Here is a 17,199-nt window from a genome sequence, read left to right on the forward strand (position 1 = left end):
AAATGTGGAACTTTAAACTATCTTAACTACATTTCATGAGATGTTATAAATTTTCTTATCCCATCTGACTTCCAGCATACTTGTCCAGTGAGTCAGGCTGAAGACAGAGAACAGCTTAAATTGACTATTTTCATGTGTTGCAATAAGCAGTGAGATTAGTCTGGAAATTCTCAGTATATCCTGAGATATAAGTAAACTTCCTCCTGCGTATTGAATGGCCTAGTAGTGATGCAGGACAGGCAAGCCCCTAAACTGGGGGTTAGACCAGGAGTTCTTAGTTTCACCAGGAAAGAAATGAAGGGCAAGCCAGTGATGTTAGACAGCAATCTTTTATTGAACAGTACTGCTCCTTGTGGAACAGTGCTAACTCATAGGTAGTGTGCCCAGACTGCAACATGTGGGCTCTTGGTGACTGTATTTATACAACTTATACCCACTTTCAGTTACATGTAAATTAAGGGGCAGGTTAATGCAAATTGAGGTGTAGGTTATTTAGAACTTTCTAGGAAAGGGACAGTAACTTCAGGGTCATTGCCATGGCATGTGTAAACTGTCATGGTGCTGGTGGGAGTGTCCCATGCTAATGAGCAATGAGGGCAGCCAGGGATTGCCCTTGTCACAGTCTGCTGGTTTTGGCCAGTTTCTTCACCTTATCCCATCTGGAGCAGATCTTACTTTGTTCAGCAGGGTTGTGACCAGAAAAGAAGTCCTGCTGGACTCCTGCTTCATCAATTCATACACATTGTTCTACCTTAAAGGGATGCTGGAAATATTTTGGAGGGAAATGAAGGGAAGAGTTGTGGGTAGGGAAAATAAATGTCATTTAGGTAACTGTCTCCTATTGAGCCTCCCAAAAAAAGAAATCTAAGGGGATCAGTTACAAAAATGCAGACACAGTCCCAGTTATATTAATGAAAATTAGAAATAGAGGGGACTAGCTCTTTGTGAGAGGCCCTGGTCTCTGCCTTCTGGTTCTTCTTTCAGCCCAGAAGCCTGACATTTTTATCTATTTGCTTCTCACTAGCTCTAAGTTTGAAGACTTGGTGACAGCCTGATTTTTTTTTTTTTTTTAAGGTGTGCTGCCCTTTACTGTGATGCTTATGCAGGTTAGGTATGGGACAGTGAGGAAAGACTTTATTCAAGCATATTTTTGGACTGTTACAGCCATAGGAGACTGGGCTACTCTTGGAATTTTTCTCCCCCTATTTTATGAGAGGTTCAAAATGGCCTCGTATCAACCTGAAGTTTAGAAACAGAGCAAACCGTTTTCCATTTGGACATTTTTTTTCTGTGTCTTCCTGTAGAATGAGTCCTACTTCACAAATTTTAAAAAGTATAGCTTATAGAAACTGAATTATAACACATTTCAAAACTATTTTTTTTTTACAGATTTGATTGTTTTCTGTAATTTTACTTGACTTGATCTCTTCTAATAGGTAGCTGTGACTAAAACTAGGTTCTACAAACCTTGTCCATAAAAACTGAATTCTGTCTGTATCAGGATATTTACTGCTTATAGTAGCACTCAATATATAATGTGGAAATTTCACTAACAAAAACTATCTCTCAAAGCAAGACGTGTCTCTCAAGTACGTGACCGTAGTACTACCTGCACTTAGGCTGGCTTCTTCATCTTCATGTCGCAGTGAATGCAGTTACCATTTCTGGACCTCATTCACCTATTTATTTACCCAGCTGCACTTCATTCAGTGTTGATGAATCTGGAATGGCGTGAATTAAGTTATTGTAATTCATTAAGAGCTGGAGTGGTGCTTATTTCCCTAGTGTTTGCAGGCGTTAACTGATGAATCTATGTGAACACTCATTATCGGTATTTTGCACATGACAAATGGAGGGTGAAAAGGTTATATCTTTGCTCACTGTTGTGTGATAAGCAGGAGCAATGCTGACGTCAGATCTCAGCTGTTAGCCATCATGAGCTCATCACCAGTGGGCAGCATCATTGATGGAATATGTACCAGTCTCATTATATGGGATCCTATAAGATTTATTTTGTTCGGGCTGGGCATGGTGGCTCATCCTATAATCCCAGCTCTTTGGAAGGCCAAGGTGCGCAGATCACTTGAGGTCAGGAGTTTGAGAAAGCCTGCCCAACATGGTGAAGCCCCATCTCTACTAAAAATAGAAAAGTTAGCTGGGCATGGTGGTGCAGGGACCTGTAGTCCCAGCTACTTGGGAGGCTAAGGCAGGAGAATCACTTGAACCCAGGAGGTGGAGCTTACAGTGGTTGCAGTGAGCCAAGATCACACTGCTGCACTCCAGCCTGGGCGACAGAGGGAGACTCTGTCTCAAAAAAAAAAAAAAAGAAAGAAAGAAAAAAAATTATTCAGTCAGCAGTGGAGTCCTCTGGACTTATTATACTGGCATGTTGTTTTGGCTGATTTTGTCTCAAAGAGACTAGTGCATAGGCATCTACATGAATAATATTTTCATGAAGTTGGACACGTGGGGAAAGGGTAACTTTAGTTTTAATGATTTTTCTCCCCTAAAACAGTTAGTTGGGGCCAGGCGTGGTGGCTTATGGCTGTGATCCCAACACTTTGGAAGACCAAGACAAAAAGACCACTTGAGCCCAGAAGTTCGAGAGCAGACTAGGAAATATAGCGAGACCCTGTCTCTACAAAAAATTTAAAAATTGGCCCGGCGTGGTGGCATATACTTGTAGTCCTAGCTACTTGAGAGGCTGAGTCGGGAGGATATCTTGAGGCTGCAGTGAGCCATGTTCACGCCACTTTACACCAGCCTGGGCAACAGAGCCAGACTCTGTCTCCAAAAAAAGAAAGAAACAATTAGTTGGGTATATGTATCTACAGACTGCTCTGGGTTGCTTTATTTTATTGCCAAGCCTTTCATTCACTTAAATCAGGTTTGTTACTGTCTTTTCCTCAAGAGGCAAGCCTTGTTTCTTATACTTGGCTGACTTTTTAAAGGTATTGGATCCTCCTCCTGTTTTGTTTGTTCAGGGAGTATTTCCCATACTTTTTTCCACCCTTTTCTCACTTCCCTGTTCCCACCCTCATGTCAAATGGAATTGAAGAGCTTCATCCTAATCTGAAGGCTTAACCTTGGGGATGTGGTGGGGGAAATTTATTTACAGAGTGAAATGATTGAAATCTCCATTACTTAATTTTCTGTAAAGGAAGTGGTATGGGATCTTGATAACTATTTGAAGTAAAAATACTGATGTAAAAAAGAAGAGTAGAAGATAAAGTCAATCATTGAAGAACTTTCTCTTCAATTTTGGGATAACAGAAGTATGAACTTGGCTAGTTGTATTCATTCATTTGCTTATGCATAATTCATCAATTCACCAAGTATTGATTGACTCATATGTGCAAATCACTGGGCCCAGGGCAGTGGGGGCCCTTAGAGAAAGGGTAATCTACACTTCACAAATTAGTTTTATGGCTATTTGTGTAAAGCCCTGAAAGGGAGAGGAGAAAATCATGACATGCAGTAAATGGGAAGAAGAGAAGAAATCTGGATAAGTGGAAACAAATTTGACTGGAGGCCAATTTGGCTGGAGGGCTGGCTGCCTTAGATCTCTTGGGGCTTTCCTGGAAGGGAAGGCAGGAGTTTAGAGAGGCCCCTGTCCCTTTTCTGATCCCGCTCAGTCTCCAGGAAACCAGATAACAGACAGAAGCAGCTACTTGCTCCCTCTGCTGTGCACAGGTTTCTTAGAGGTCTCCATAATAGGGAAAGGATCTGTCTGCCCCCAGAGAACAGTGACAGGGTGACTGGAGGAATTCACAGAGAAAGAGGATACTAGCTTTAGCTGCAGGAGTTTCACCCTGGCTTCAAGATAAAAAGGAATGTAGGTGACTAGATCAGTTGGGACACTAGTGACTGCAACAGCCACTGAGACTCCTAAAGCTTCTCTTCATTTCCCTCCTCTGTACCCACCTCTATCCTACCTAAAAGGAGGAAGAAGCTCTGGATGAGCTGGGATTACAATTATTGTGCTTGTGAGTGTTCACCTAGGAACAACGGGATTCATTTGCCATTGGAGGGCTATTTCTTCCCCAGCCTGATGGTCAGGAAAATATTTGTTATATTAGTTTATTTCTTAAAATAAAACTTATTTATGTTGTTTCCCTGGTCTTCTCACCCTGATCCCTACCCAATCAAACAGGCAGAAGGTCATATATAGTCATACTATTGTTATGGTCTGTTTCATTCCTTTGCTTGGTTTATTATATCCTTGAAGGATATAATATTACCCTCTGCATTCAAAAAAAGCTTTTATGTTTGAATAGCCCAGTGAAAGGAAGAGATAAAGAAAGAAAAGAAAAAGCCCCTACCTAGAATCACATGTGAAAAAGGCAGATTAAAAGAAAGGAAAATCTAAAATGTAAGAATTATTTGGTTTAGAATATTTTTACATTTTTAGACTATAGATTTGCATTCTCTTCTAGGGACCGACAGTGTCTCAGAATATAATACCCTTATTGATATTAGCTTCTATGGGATTTTTAACATGGAGTCATTTTGGGAGTGGAAGAATGATTTGAAAGAGATGGAAGATTTACCCTGACTAATAGTAAGTTCAAGATGAAGGATTTAAGAATTTTTAAAAGTTATCAACATTAGGTTAAACCCTAATTCAAGGCCTTATGTAGAGTAGCCAGTCCTTATAGATTGAAGATAGAAAGGACTTTAATCCTCAGAATTCTTATGAAATATCCTGTTTTTGTATGTTTTAAGTCTCGGAATATAGTGTACTGGAATGATCGAAACAATGGATGATTTGCTAGCTCAGAAAGGAAAACTACTCTTAGGAGGGGGAAACTGCTATAGTAATTTTTTTGTTGAGGGGTAGGTTTTTGAGACTGAGTCTCCCTCTGTCGCCCAGGCTGGAGTGTAGTGGCACGATCTCAGTTCACTGCAACCTCTGCCTCCTGGGTCCAAGTGATTCTCATGCCTGTTGCTCACGTAGCTGGGACTACAGACGTGTGCCACCACTCCTGGCTGATTTTTTTAGTGGAGGCAGGATTTCATCATGTTGGCCAGACTGGTCTCGAAGTCCTGACCTCAAGTAATCTGCCCACCTCAGCCTCCCAAAGTACTGGAATTACATGTGTGAACCACTGTGCCCAGCCTACTATAGTAATTAAATTTACTTTTGTAAATGTCTAGAGATTATAAGCAAAAATAAGATAATAGTGGATGAACATCCAGATAGAACAGCAAACTGTTTAGCTGGAAGGTAGGAATGGTGTCTAGGCCTACAGTAAGCACATCCTGTCATTCCTGACAATTTGTATTTACCCTCTTCGGCTGTCCATACCATATGTATTTTCTATTTCCTTTTTCAGACTCATTTGCAGAACACCTTTCAGTACCAACATACACAAATAGGAAAAAAGGGGATAAAAAGGGAAAATTGGTGCTAAGAAGATGAGTTTTGTTATGAGTTTCAAATGGCCACTTGGCCAGTAGCAAACAGCTGCCCCACAGAAGTTCAGGATTACTTGAATTGTCTCTGCATCACCTCTGCTACAGAGTAGAGAGATTGTTTGTTAGGGCTTATGGTCAGAAAAAAACAGAAATAAGTGTTGCTAGTGGTAAAATGTAGTTTTACCATGAACAATATTCCTATTTTTTACTTTGGGAGGGGTCTGATGCAAATTTACACTAATAAGGATGTGATATTAAACTTACTTTATTCTGGAATAAGATGTAAGAAAGCATAGCTCAATAATTTTATTCAAGAATAATTATTGTGAGAAATAATTTTCTTTTCTTTTAAAAATCTTATACTCTTGAGTGACATTTGAGGAGAAATGAAATTTGCAGTAATCTTGGGCACAAAGGCTATTTTTGAAATTAGCCTTATTTAACTCAGTGATTCTCATTGTGGCTACCCATTAGAATCACCTGATAATTTTTTCGAGACTGAGTCTCACTCTGTCACCCAGGCTGGAGTGCAGTGGTATGCTCTCGGCTCACTGCAACTTCTGCCTTCTAGGTTCAAGCGATTTTCCTGCCTCAGCCTCCCAAGTAGCTGCGATTACAGGTGCTGCTATAACACACAGCAAATTTTTGTATTTTTAGTAGAGACAGGGTTTCACCGTGTTGGCCAGACTGGTCTTGAACTCCTGACCTCAGGTGATCCACCTGCCTCAGCCTCCCAAAGTGCTGGGATTACAGGAGTGAGCCACCGTGCCTGGCCCTGAGGATCTTTTAAATTAATAACAGGGTCTCACCCCCATCCAGTTAAATCAAGATCTCTGTGAGTGGGGCCCAGGTATTAGCATTTTTAAAATGCTTCCAGGATTATTCTAATGTGAATCAAGGCTTAAGAACGCTGGTTTGGGTTGGGCACAGTCATGCACACCTGTGATCCCAGCACTTTGGGAGGCTGAGGCAGGAGGATCGCTTAAGCTCAAGAGTTCAAGACCAGCCTGAGCAACAAAGCAAATATGCAAGAAAAATTAGCCGAAAGAGGTGGTGCACTCCTGTAGTCCCAGCTACTTGGGAGGCTGAAATGGGAGGATCACTTGACTCTGGAAGGTTGAGGCTGTAGTGAGCCAGGATTGTGCTGCTGCACTTCAGCCTGGGTGACAGAATGAGACCCTGTCTCAAGAAAAAAGAAAAAACAGAAAAAAAACATGGGTTTAACCCTAGCTATGCTAATTTTTGCACCTACAAATTAGAAGTCTAATCTGCAACATTTGTAACATTGTAACATCTGTTCCTTGAGCAGCAGGATGAAATGTGAGATTGATTAGAATTTTAAGAGTTGACTGTATGCATTTGATTACTCAGGTTAATCACTTAACACAATTAACTTTTATTCTTTCTATTCAGTGAAATTCTTTAGCTAGACTTCTGTTAAAAGAAAAGCAAGATTATTGAGGACTACATGATTAGGTACTGGAGCCTTCTGAAACTAAACCTTTATATAAACTTGAAAAAAAAGAAAAAGAGAGAGAGAAAAAAAAAAGAGAGAAAAAGAAAAAAAAAAAGAAAGAAAACCAAGATACTGAAATAAGATAATCCAAATCTACTATAAACTTAAGTCAATGAAGGGTAAAGTTTTCCATACCTTTTCCATAAGGTATAAAGAGTATAAAGACATATTCTTCCTGTGTCAACATTGCTAGGGAGCTAGAGTAAAGAAAAAATTATTAAAGATCATTTTATACTTTGCACATTATACTTTTACTGAAGTAAAATATACATTTGGCAAAGTGTACTTATCTTGTGCATTCATATATAACAATGAATTTTCACAAACTGATGCTTTCACAAACACAGATCAATCAGGAAGTATGTAACCTGGACCTAGATCAGGAAATGGAATACTACCACTCCCCAATACTATTTCCCCCTTTTGCCAATGCCCCTCTTGTTCCTTTCAGTCACTACTCACCCTCCCAGCCATCATCCACCAGGAATAACCACTCTCCTGACTTCTTGACCATGTGATTTTTTTTTTTTTTTTTTTTTTTTTTTTTGAGACGGAGTTTCGCTCTTGTTACCCAGGCTGGAGTGCAATGGCGCAATCTCGGCTCACCGCAACCTCCGCCTCCTGGGTTCAGGCAATTCTCCTGTCTCAGCCTCCTGAGTAGCTGGGATTACAGGCACACACCACCATGTCCAGCTAATTTTTTGTATTTTTAGTAGAGACGGCGTTTCACCTTGTTGACCAGGATGGTCTCGATCTCTTGACCCAGTGATCCACCCGCCTCGGCCTCCCAAAGTGCTGGGATTACAGGTGTGAGCCACCACGCCCAGCCGACCATGTGATTTTTATGTGGACATCAGGCTATGCTCTTTAGAGGGCTCTCCCTGACTTTCAGAATCAGACAGAGGGCTCTGCATCATGTAGTAGTTAAAGAGCTCAAGTTCAAGGTTCAGACAGCCCGAGTTGGAACCCAGCTTCACCACTTACTGTGTGTCTTCACTCCAAGCCTCATTTCCCATATCTATAAAATGGGAATAATAATAGTACCTGTCTCATGGAGTTGTTAAAATTAAATGAGATAACTTATATAAAGTGCTTACATGGCCTGGCATATTATCCGTGCCAAGTAGAGAGCGGGGCAGATGCAGGATTCCCTCATGTCACCAGCTCTTCAACAGAGTCAAGGCAGTGCCACTGTTGTCTACAGACATAATGAAGTTCATACTTCAGCTCTGAAGAAAAAGAGGAAGAAAAACTGGGCATCTTGACCATCTTTCATTTTCTTCACCATCCCTAATTGGGCCTGTGGCTTGGCTAACTTGTGACAACTTCTAAAACATACTGTTTAAATACATGAAATGGCTACTGAAAGACCAGAAATATTCTCTTACACAGCTTTATATTATCAATAGCTCTTTCTTTGCACAGTGATTTAATTTATAAATTGCACATAGTTGATGCCTTGGCTAAAGGAATCTAAAAATGATACTTCAGGCACACCATGCTTTCCTGTGCTGGATTTGTATTGGTCTGGCTTCTGATCCCTCTTTTCACCAGTCATATTTTTCACCAGGCATGTTTCAAAGAATGCAGAATGTGGCAGTGAAACAATTTGTAGGCGGAAATAAGGAGCCTTGGCCAGATTTGCAAAATTAACCAAATAAAAGCTCTAGTTGAGTTATCTTGCTTCCATAATCTGAGACAGTTCCAGCTCAGGTATATTTTCCTCTTATTTTGGTTTGGGAGAGCAAGGAAAACAGAAGGAGTTTTATCTTTTCTCAGATTTTTAAGATTATAGCTTGGCAAAAATTTACCCTTTGGAAAAGGTGGGGTGAGGGGAAACCCTTTACTATGAGTACTTACCATGTGACAGCCATTGTGTTAAATGCTTTTTATATAGTTTAATGTTGAATCCAGGTCTTTGAGGAAAATACTTTTAGTAGTTCCTGTTTAAAGATGAGGAACCAAGCGTGCCTAAGGTATGTGACTATCTAGGTCAGGCGTCCCCATACTTTTTACACAGGGGGCCAGTTCACTGTCCCTCAGACCGTTGGAGGGCCGCCACATACTGTGCTCCTCTCACTGACCACCAATGAAAGAGGTGCCCCTTCCTGAAGTGCGGCAGGGGGCCGGATAAATGGCCTCAGGGGGCCGCATGCGGCCCGCGGGCTGGGCTGGCCGGGCCGTGGTTTGTGGACGCCTGTTGACAGCTAACTCTGCCTGACACTGCCTGCCTGAGCTCTTTAACTTATGCTGGATTGCCTTTGCCCTTCAATGTAATGTTGTTATTCTGGTGCTAGGATGTCAGGGGCAAATGCAATAGTGATCCTCAGCTCTAGTTTTATACAAGAATAATCTGTAAAGTTTGTTTAAAAAATATAGAAACTTAATTCTCGCCAGGTATGGTGGTTCACGCCTGTAATCCTAGCACTTTGAGAGGCCAAGGCAGGTGGATTACCTGAGGTCAGGAGTTTAAGACTAGCCTGACCAACATAGAGAAACTCTGTCTCTACTAAAAATACAAAATTACTGGGGCATGGTGGCGCATGCCTGTAATCCCAGCTACTCAGGAGGCTGAGGCAGGAAAATTGCTTGAACCCAGGAGGCAGAGGTTATGGTGAGCCGAGATCACGCCATTGCACTCCAGCCTGGGCAACAAGAGCAAAACTCCATCTCAAAAAAAAGAAAAGAAAAGAAAAGAAACTTAAGTCTCACTTTAGGAAATTTCTTGTTCAGTAGGTCTTGAATGAGACCTAACATATTTATTCTTTACAAAGATCCACAGGAGATTGTGTGCCAGAGTTGAAAATCATGATTCTCAGAAGTTCTCTAGAGGAGAATTATAACATTACAGATTTGGGGGGCATGTTAAGACTGAATTTGGAATATTGTAAAGATACACTGTTATTAGAAGTACAGGGAAGGAAGAGTTAGCTTAATAATCAAGTTTCATGTTTCAGGAGGTAATGTTACAGGATCCTTGGGGTGTCACTTTGCCAGCCAGAAACCTTTGTGGCCAGTGGCTGCCCAACTTTTCCTCTGGCCTGCTGGGCTCGTTCCACCCATTCAGCCTGGCAGGCTACACCTGGCTCATGCTACTGGCCTGGATCCCATACCTGCCAAGGGCAACGCAGGCACGGAGTGGTGAGAGGTGTGTAAGTGAGCATAGGGTCCGGCCACTGTGCACAGCCAGGCACCCTGGCTGCAGTGGGGCAGGCAGGGTCTGATCTTTTGGCCTGGTATGACATTAGCCTCTGTTGCCATGGTAACGGAGATCTGGTATACCGTAAGCAGCTTCCACAGCTGACACCAGGGAACACAATGGCACTTGGAAGCTTGGAGATGCCAGGAACCACACAGATTCCTAAAGAGGGTGTCACAGCCCTGGCTCATTGAGCTCCTAGGTCTGGGCTCCCCAAAGGGCCATAGCTCTTCTCTCCTTATTGTTTTCTTTCCTTATGGTCACCCACAATGTGGTGAGCAAGGGGTGTGTTTCAGCCCTGTTTTTGCTACACCTCTTTTGGCCTCACCTTTGGCAGGTCCCAAATCATTGTCCTGTGTCCAGAAAGAATGAGGTATGCAGACAAGTAGAGGGTGTGCAAGGTGAAGAGAAGCTTTACTGAGCAATAGAACCGCTCAGAGAAGACATGCAGTGTGTAGCTTCTCTCCATAGCCAGGGTGTCGTTCAGCTTTCAGCAGAGAGTGTAGCCGCTCTCTGCGAGGCAAGTCTTCCCTATGTGTGCTCAGCTCCAGCAGAGAGGGTAGCTCCTCTCTGCAGGCAGGTATCCCATCCTCTCTTCTGATCTGTCTGAGTCCGGGGCTTTTCTTGGGCCTTAGAGGGGAGGAAGTGCAAGCCAGTTGGTTCATGGTGGCCATGGGCAGCCCAGAAAAAGCACCACAAATTCCCACTGCAATCTGCAGGACCAGCAGCCTGGTCCCCATGGTGCAGGCCCTCCCTGGCTTGCAGGTGGGACTTCAGTAGGGACAGACCCTCATCCACCTAGGAGCCTGCCTGCCTCCTGCTTCCATTCATGGTGCCCAGGCTATTCATGCCAAGGGGTGCCTCTAGGCCAACACCAAGCTGCCTTCAGCCTGCCCTCTCAGCCTCCAAATCATGCTTGTCAGTGCCCAAACCCAGTGTCTAGAGGGGGTCAAACTGGCAGGGGGCTGGCATGTCAGTGCTGCCTTGAGTGTGCACACACCCGGCCGGGTTGTGACAGTGTCCAGGCTCAGCCTCGGCTTTGCTCCATGATCAGAGTGGGCACCAACAGCCAGGAGAAGCCAGACAGTGGGAGCAGGCACTTCCAAGCCTATGGGGAAGGAGGGGCCTTCCTGGGCCCTCAAGAGTACAGAGAAGCGTGGGTCTGCAGCTAAGGCTCGGGCAGCTGCAGCTGTGCCTGGGAGGGCAGGGCTCTTGCCTGCTCCAGGCTCCTAAGAGCGCAGAGGTGTGCAGGTCGCAGTCATGGCGTGGGCAGCTCCAGTTGTGCCTGGGGTGCTCCCACCCTGCCAACTTGGAAGGGGCAGGGCTCTGGCTTTTCCCCAACTCCTGCCAGCTCTGTGGAGCATGCAGCCCTAGCTGTGCTTCCTCTTTTCGTTTTCCCCACAGTGGCAGCGAACAAGGTGCAGGAGGCACAGTGGCCCCAGTCAACCCCTGTACAAACAAACCCGATGCTCCTGGGGCCAGCCCTCCAAGTCCTGGCTGTGTCTTTGGCTAGGTTTTCACAGGCTCCTGGGATGTGGCAGGGACCACGATTGAGGCCACGTCAGAGGCTCTGGGCCAGGAGAGTGGGTCCTACCCAGCTGTGTGAGGGTGGGTGTGGTGCAGTTGACTGCCTCAGAGACACAGACCACAGGGGTCCCACCACCACTGCTGCTGCTACCACCCATGCCTCCCCACTACAGCTGGCAGCTACAGTGGACAACCCGCTGCTGCCATCAGTAAGATGGTATTTATCACTGCAAATTGGATATATTACTGAGGTATTTTATAGCCAGATTAATTTTTTCCATCTTTCCATGAATTTCTAGAGTGCTGTCACTATTGTACTCAAGCACACTCTTTCTCAACCCTAGTTAGCTATCTAAGGTGTCTATTTTCTTTCTTTCTTTTTGGTGATGGAGTCTTACTCTGTCATGGTGCCCAGGCTGGAGTGCAGTGGCACAATCTCAGCTCACTGCAACCTCCGCCTTCCAGGTTCAAGTGATTCTCCTGTCTCAGCCTCCTGAGTAGCTGAGACTACCGGTGCGTGCCACCACACCAGGCTATTTTTTGTACAGACTGGGTTTCACCATGTTGGCTAGGCTGGGCTTGAACTCCCAACCTCAGGTGATCCACCTGCCTCAGCCTCCCAAAGTGCTGGGATTATAGGCATGAGCCACCGCACCCAGCCTAAGATGTCTGTTTTCTTAGTGCTGAAGGTGAAGTCCTGGTAAAGCTGTAATTTCAAAGCTATTAGGCAAGAAGTGTTAACCTTGGAGAGAGCAGTGGATGACCCCGATTAAGAAAAATGTCATGAGAGTTGTAAATTTAACAAATTCTTAATCTCCTGTCTGCTGAGTCACTTCTAATGCCTTTTGTGTATTTTCTGTAATCTCACAGTGTGCTTTGGCAGTAGGGAAGAGGTAGTAATTTTTCCTCTAATTTTATAATTAGAAAAGTAGAGTTATATATAAAAGGCATGACTTGCTGTTAAAACTACGTATAACTGAAAAGATACCTAACATTTCCTGAACACTACTATGTGCCTGGTTAGTAAAAACAGATGTTTGTATGTGCATTATCTCACATTACATTTCTGATGTTAGTATTTATCCCATATTCTTGTTTTCTGAGTTTTGAGAAAATTGAGCTTATTTATTCCACAATTATTTAAGTCTACTCTGTGGCAGGCACTACACTAGGCAATGGGTAGCCAGTGATGAACAAAGCAAACTGTCCTATGGAATTTACAGTCCATTGGGGAAGAGACAATAAAAAACATAAATATTCAATTACAGAATATGATAATGTTATGGAAAATTCAAGTGGAAACACAATGATAAAGAATAAGAAGGCAAAATAGCCATTTAGATAAAGGATACTCAAGAAGGGCCTCTGTAACATGGTGATATATTTAAGGGATTTGCTTAGGATTACACATTTATTAAGTGATGAAGTTCAAGTCTGATTTTTTTTTTTTTTTTTTTTTTTTTTGAGACGGAGTCTCGCTGTCACCAGGCTGGAGTACAGCGGCACGATCTCAACTCACTGCAACCTCTGCCTCCTGGGTTCAAGAGATTTTCCTGCCTCAGCCTCCAGTGTAGCTGGGACTACAGGCATATGCCACCATGCCAGGCTAGTTTTTTGTATTTTAGAGATGGGTTTTCACCATGTTGGCCAGGATGGTCTCGATCTCCTGACTTTGTGATCCGCCCACCTTGGTCTCTCAGAGTGCTGGGATTACAGGTATGAGCTACCGTGCCTGGCTCAAGTCTGATTTTTAAGGCTATGCTCATCATGCTATTTTGCCTGTCAGACATGTACTTGGAATCCACCCCAGGGTTGTGACTCACCTCTCTGGTCATATAAGCATTCATACCATGGCAATGTACCAGATTTTCAGAGGAGGCATTATAAAATTTATAAATAATAAATTATTGATAATAAGATCATTCTTTCAAAAGAATCCTGTCTCCTAAAATGCTTCTTTAAGGAGAGCCCAGGAGGCAATAGGGACAAGGGAAAGAGAAGAAAGGACTATAAGCAGTATATGAATTTCAATAAACGAGAGAGAGAGAGACAGCTCCAAAGAAGCCAAAAATCTGCTCTAACTGCACTAGGCATATTTGCATGAGGAAGTGCCCTCCTGTCATGCATAAGCTGGGGCTGGAAATTCCACTTTGGATCAACATCTTATTTCCTGGTCTTACTTGAACTTAATTTGCAGGGCCTGATCCAGGAGCTGAGCAGAAGACTGCTCATGGAAGAAGCTAACTATAAAGTGTTAGATGATTGTTAGAACCTTAAGATATCTGGAAAGAATGTGGGTGAAAGAGAAACTGCTTTTGGGAAGGGAAAGGACCAAGGTGAACAGTTAAATACAATCTTGAAGTTGAATGCTATGTTTTTCTTCTTCTTCTTTTCTTTTTTAAGATGGGGTTTCACCAAGATAGCCAGGCTGGTCTTGAACTCCTGACCTCAGGTGATCCACCCACCTTGGCCTCCCAAAGTGCTAGGATTACAGGTGTGAGCCACTGCGCCCGGGCTGCTGCTTCTTTTTTTCTTTTTAGAGTTTTCCCACAGAATTCTGAAATACCCTTTGCTCCAAAAGAATCTGTCCACTTATTCTTTTTCCTCTAAGGAAATAACAGCAATTCTTAGGCTAGTCAGATTCTGTAGAATTCTGATGCAATTTTTCTGATTGTGGATTATAAACCTGTTTAGATTTGAATAATGCCTACTGGGAATTTCTGTTTGGAAAGCATGCATATATCCATATATGCATCTTGATAATTGGATTCTGAAGATTACAAATTGATTTCATCCTGGCAATCTAACATTTTAGTCAAGAGTTATAATGATCAAATGCTTTGACCCAGAAATCTAACTCTTGAATATTTCCTCTAAGGAAATATATATATATATATATACAATTTTTTTTTTTTCTGAGATGGAGTCTTGCTCTGTCGCCAGGCTGGAGTGCAGTGGCACAGTCTTGGCTCACTGCAACCTCCACCTCCAGGGTTCAAGTGATCCTTCCACCTCAGCCTCCCGAGTAGCTGGGACCACAGGCACATGCCAACACGCCTGGCTAATTTTTGTATTTTTAGTAGAGACGGGGTTTCACCATGTTGGCCAGGATGGTCTCAAGCTCTTGACCTCATGATCTGCCCGCCTCAGCCTCCCAAGGTGCTGGGATTACAGGTGTGAGCCACTGCGCCCAGCCAGAAATTATATTTCTTAAAAAGCATATGTACTAAAATTTTAATGAATATGTTTAGTAATGAGAGGAAAGTATGGTTAAGTAAACTATGGTAATATAATAAAGTCATTCAAATGAAAAACTTACTTAAAACTAGTTTCATGAGAAATTGTATAATTAATATTAAGTGAATAAATAAATGGAAAAAATCAAGTTGCCTCTCTACTTGACTCTGTCACAAAATAAAGATGGATCTAAGAATTAAATGTAAAAATTCTGATACCACAAGGAAGAACATTTAGGTGAATTTGTTTTATAATCTTAGAGTAGGGAAGATCCTTTTATGACACAAAACTCAGAGACAATAAAAGAAAGTGTTGCTAAATCCAAGTACATAAAGTCAAAAAATCTACGTTAGAAGATCTTATAAACAAAGTCCAAAACCACAGGTTGGGAAAAAGACTTTCAATACATATGACAGGGAGCTATTTTCTATAATACATAATGTATTCTATAATATTTGTAAATTTTTAATATTTATGTGTACATAATATGTATATATATTTATGGAGTAAATGAGATGTTTTGATTATGGCATACAGTGTGTAATAATCACACCTGGGTAAATGGGGTTTCCATCACCTCAAGCATTCATCATTTCTTTGGTACCTTCCAATGCAATGTGATATCAAACTTATTTTTATCTTTGCCAGTTTGAGGGCTAAAAACACTGTATTAGATATGAGAGCTGTTGAATATTTATTTCAAACACTGAGGAGACATTTGTATATCTTTTTCTTCCATGAAAGTCAGTTGACTTCTTTTGTATATTTTTCTATTGTGTTTCTGATATTTTAAAAATATTATATCGAGTTAATTTGTCATCAGTTTAAAATAATGGGCACAATATGTTATTTGCAACCTTCATGGTAACCTCAAAAGAAAAAACCTACAATAGATATACAAAAAAACATAAAGCAAGACATTAAAACATAACATCAGAGAAAATAACTTTCAAAAAAGGGAGAGAAGGAAGGGAGGGAGAAAGGGAGGAAGGAAGGAAAGGAGGAGGGAGGGACCAGAAAACAACAAAATGACAAGAGTAAGTCCTTACTTACCAATAGTAACGTTGAATGTAAATGGACTAAACTCTGCAATCAAAAGACATAGAGTAACTGAATGGAGAAAGAAAACAAGATCTATCTGTTGCCTATAAGAAACACACCTCACCTAAAAAGACACACATAGACTATAGATAAAGGGATGGAAAAAGATATTCCATCCCAATGGAAACCATAAAAGAGCAAGAGTAGCTATACTTACATCAGATAAAATAGGTTTAAAGACAAAAACAATAGAGACAAAGAAGATCATTATATAATGATAAAGGGATTAATTCAGCAAGAGGATGTAACAATTGTAAATATGTATGCACCCAGTGTTGGAGCACTGAGATACATAAAGCAAATATTAGAGCAAAAGAGAGAGAGAAACCCCAATACAATAATAGAGACTTCAACACTCCACTTTCAATATTGGAAAGATCATCTAGGCAGAAAACCAAAGAAACAACAGACCTAATCTGTACTATAGACCAAATGGAACTAATAGATCTTTACAGAACATTTAATCCAATGGCTGCAGAATACACATTTTTCTCAGCACATGGATCATTCTCAAGAACAGACCATATGTTAGACCACAAAACAAGTATTAACAAAACAATTTTAAAAAAACTGGTTGGGCACTGTGGCTCACACTGTAATCCCAGCACATTGAGAGGCCAAGGCGGGCAGATCACTCGATGCCAGGAGTTCAGTACCAGCCTGGCCAACATGGTGAAACTCTGTCTCTACTAAAAACACAAAAATTAGCTGGGTATGGTGGTGCACACCTGTGATCCTAGCTGCTCAGGAGACTGAAGCACAAGAATAGGTTTAACCTGGGAGGTGGAAGTTGCAGTGAGCTGAGATCCCACTGCTGCATTCCAGGCTGGGTGACGGTGAGACTGTCTCAGAAAACAAAAAAAAAAATTGTAAAAAAAAAAATTGAAATCACGTATTTTCTCTAACCACAATTGAATAAAACTAGAAATCAATACCCAGAGGAACTGTGGAAACTATACAAACACATGAAAATTAAACAGTATACTCCTGAATGACCAGTGGGTCAATGAAGCAGTTAAGAAAGAAATTTAAATTTTTCTTGAAACAAATGGGTAGAACAAAATTTTATAGCCATCATTCATTTATTCAACTATTACTTTAAAAGAAAACGAGGGCCAGGCTCACGCCTGTAAACCCAGCACTTTGGGAGGCCAAGGCAGGAGGATCACTTGGGCACAGAACTTCAAGACCAGCCTGAGCA

At 42.0% G+C, this 17,199-nt stretch overlaps 1 protein-coding gene across 3 annotated transcripts in view; it reads left to right on the forward strand.

The window, feature by feature from the left end:
• The window catches only part of SSH2 (slingshot protein phosphatase 2), a 295,182-nt gene that overhangs the window by 82,930 nt on the left and 195,053 nt on the right, over nt 1-17,199 (forward strand). The window lies entirely within an intron of this gene.

This window comes from Saimiri boliviensis, chromosome 17 (genome assembly GCF_048565385.1).
Source record: "Saimiri boliviensis isolate mSaiBol1 chromosome 17, mSaiBol1.pri, whole genome shotgun sequence".
Classification (NCBI taxonomy): Eukaryota; Metazoa; Chordata; class Mammalia; order Primates; family Cebidae; genus Saimiri; species Saimiri boliviensis.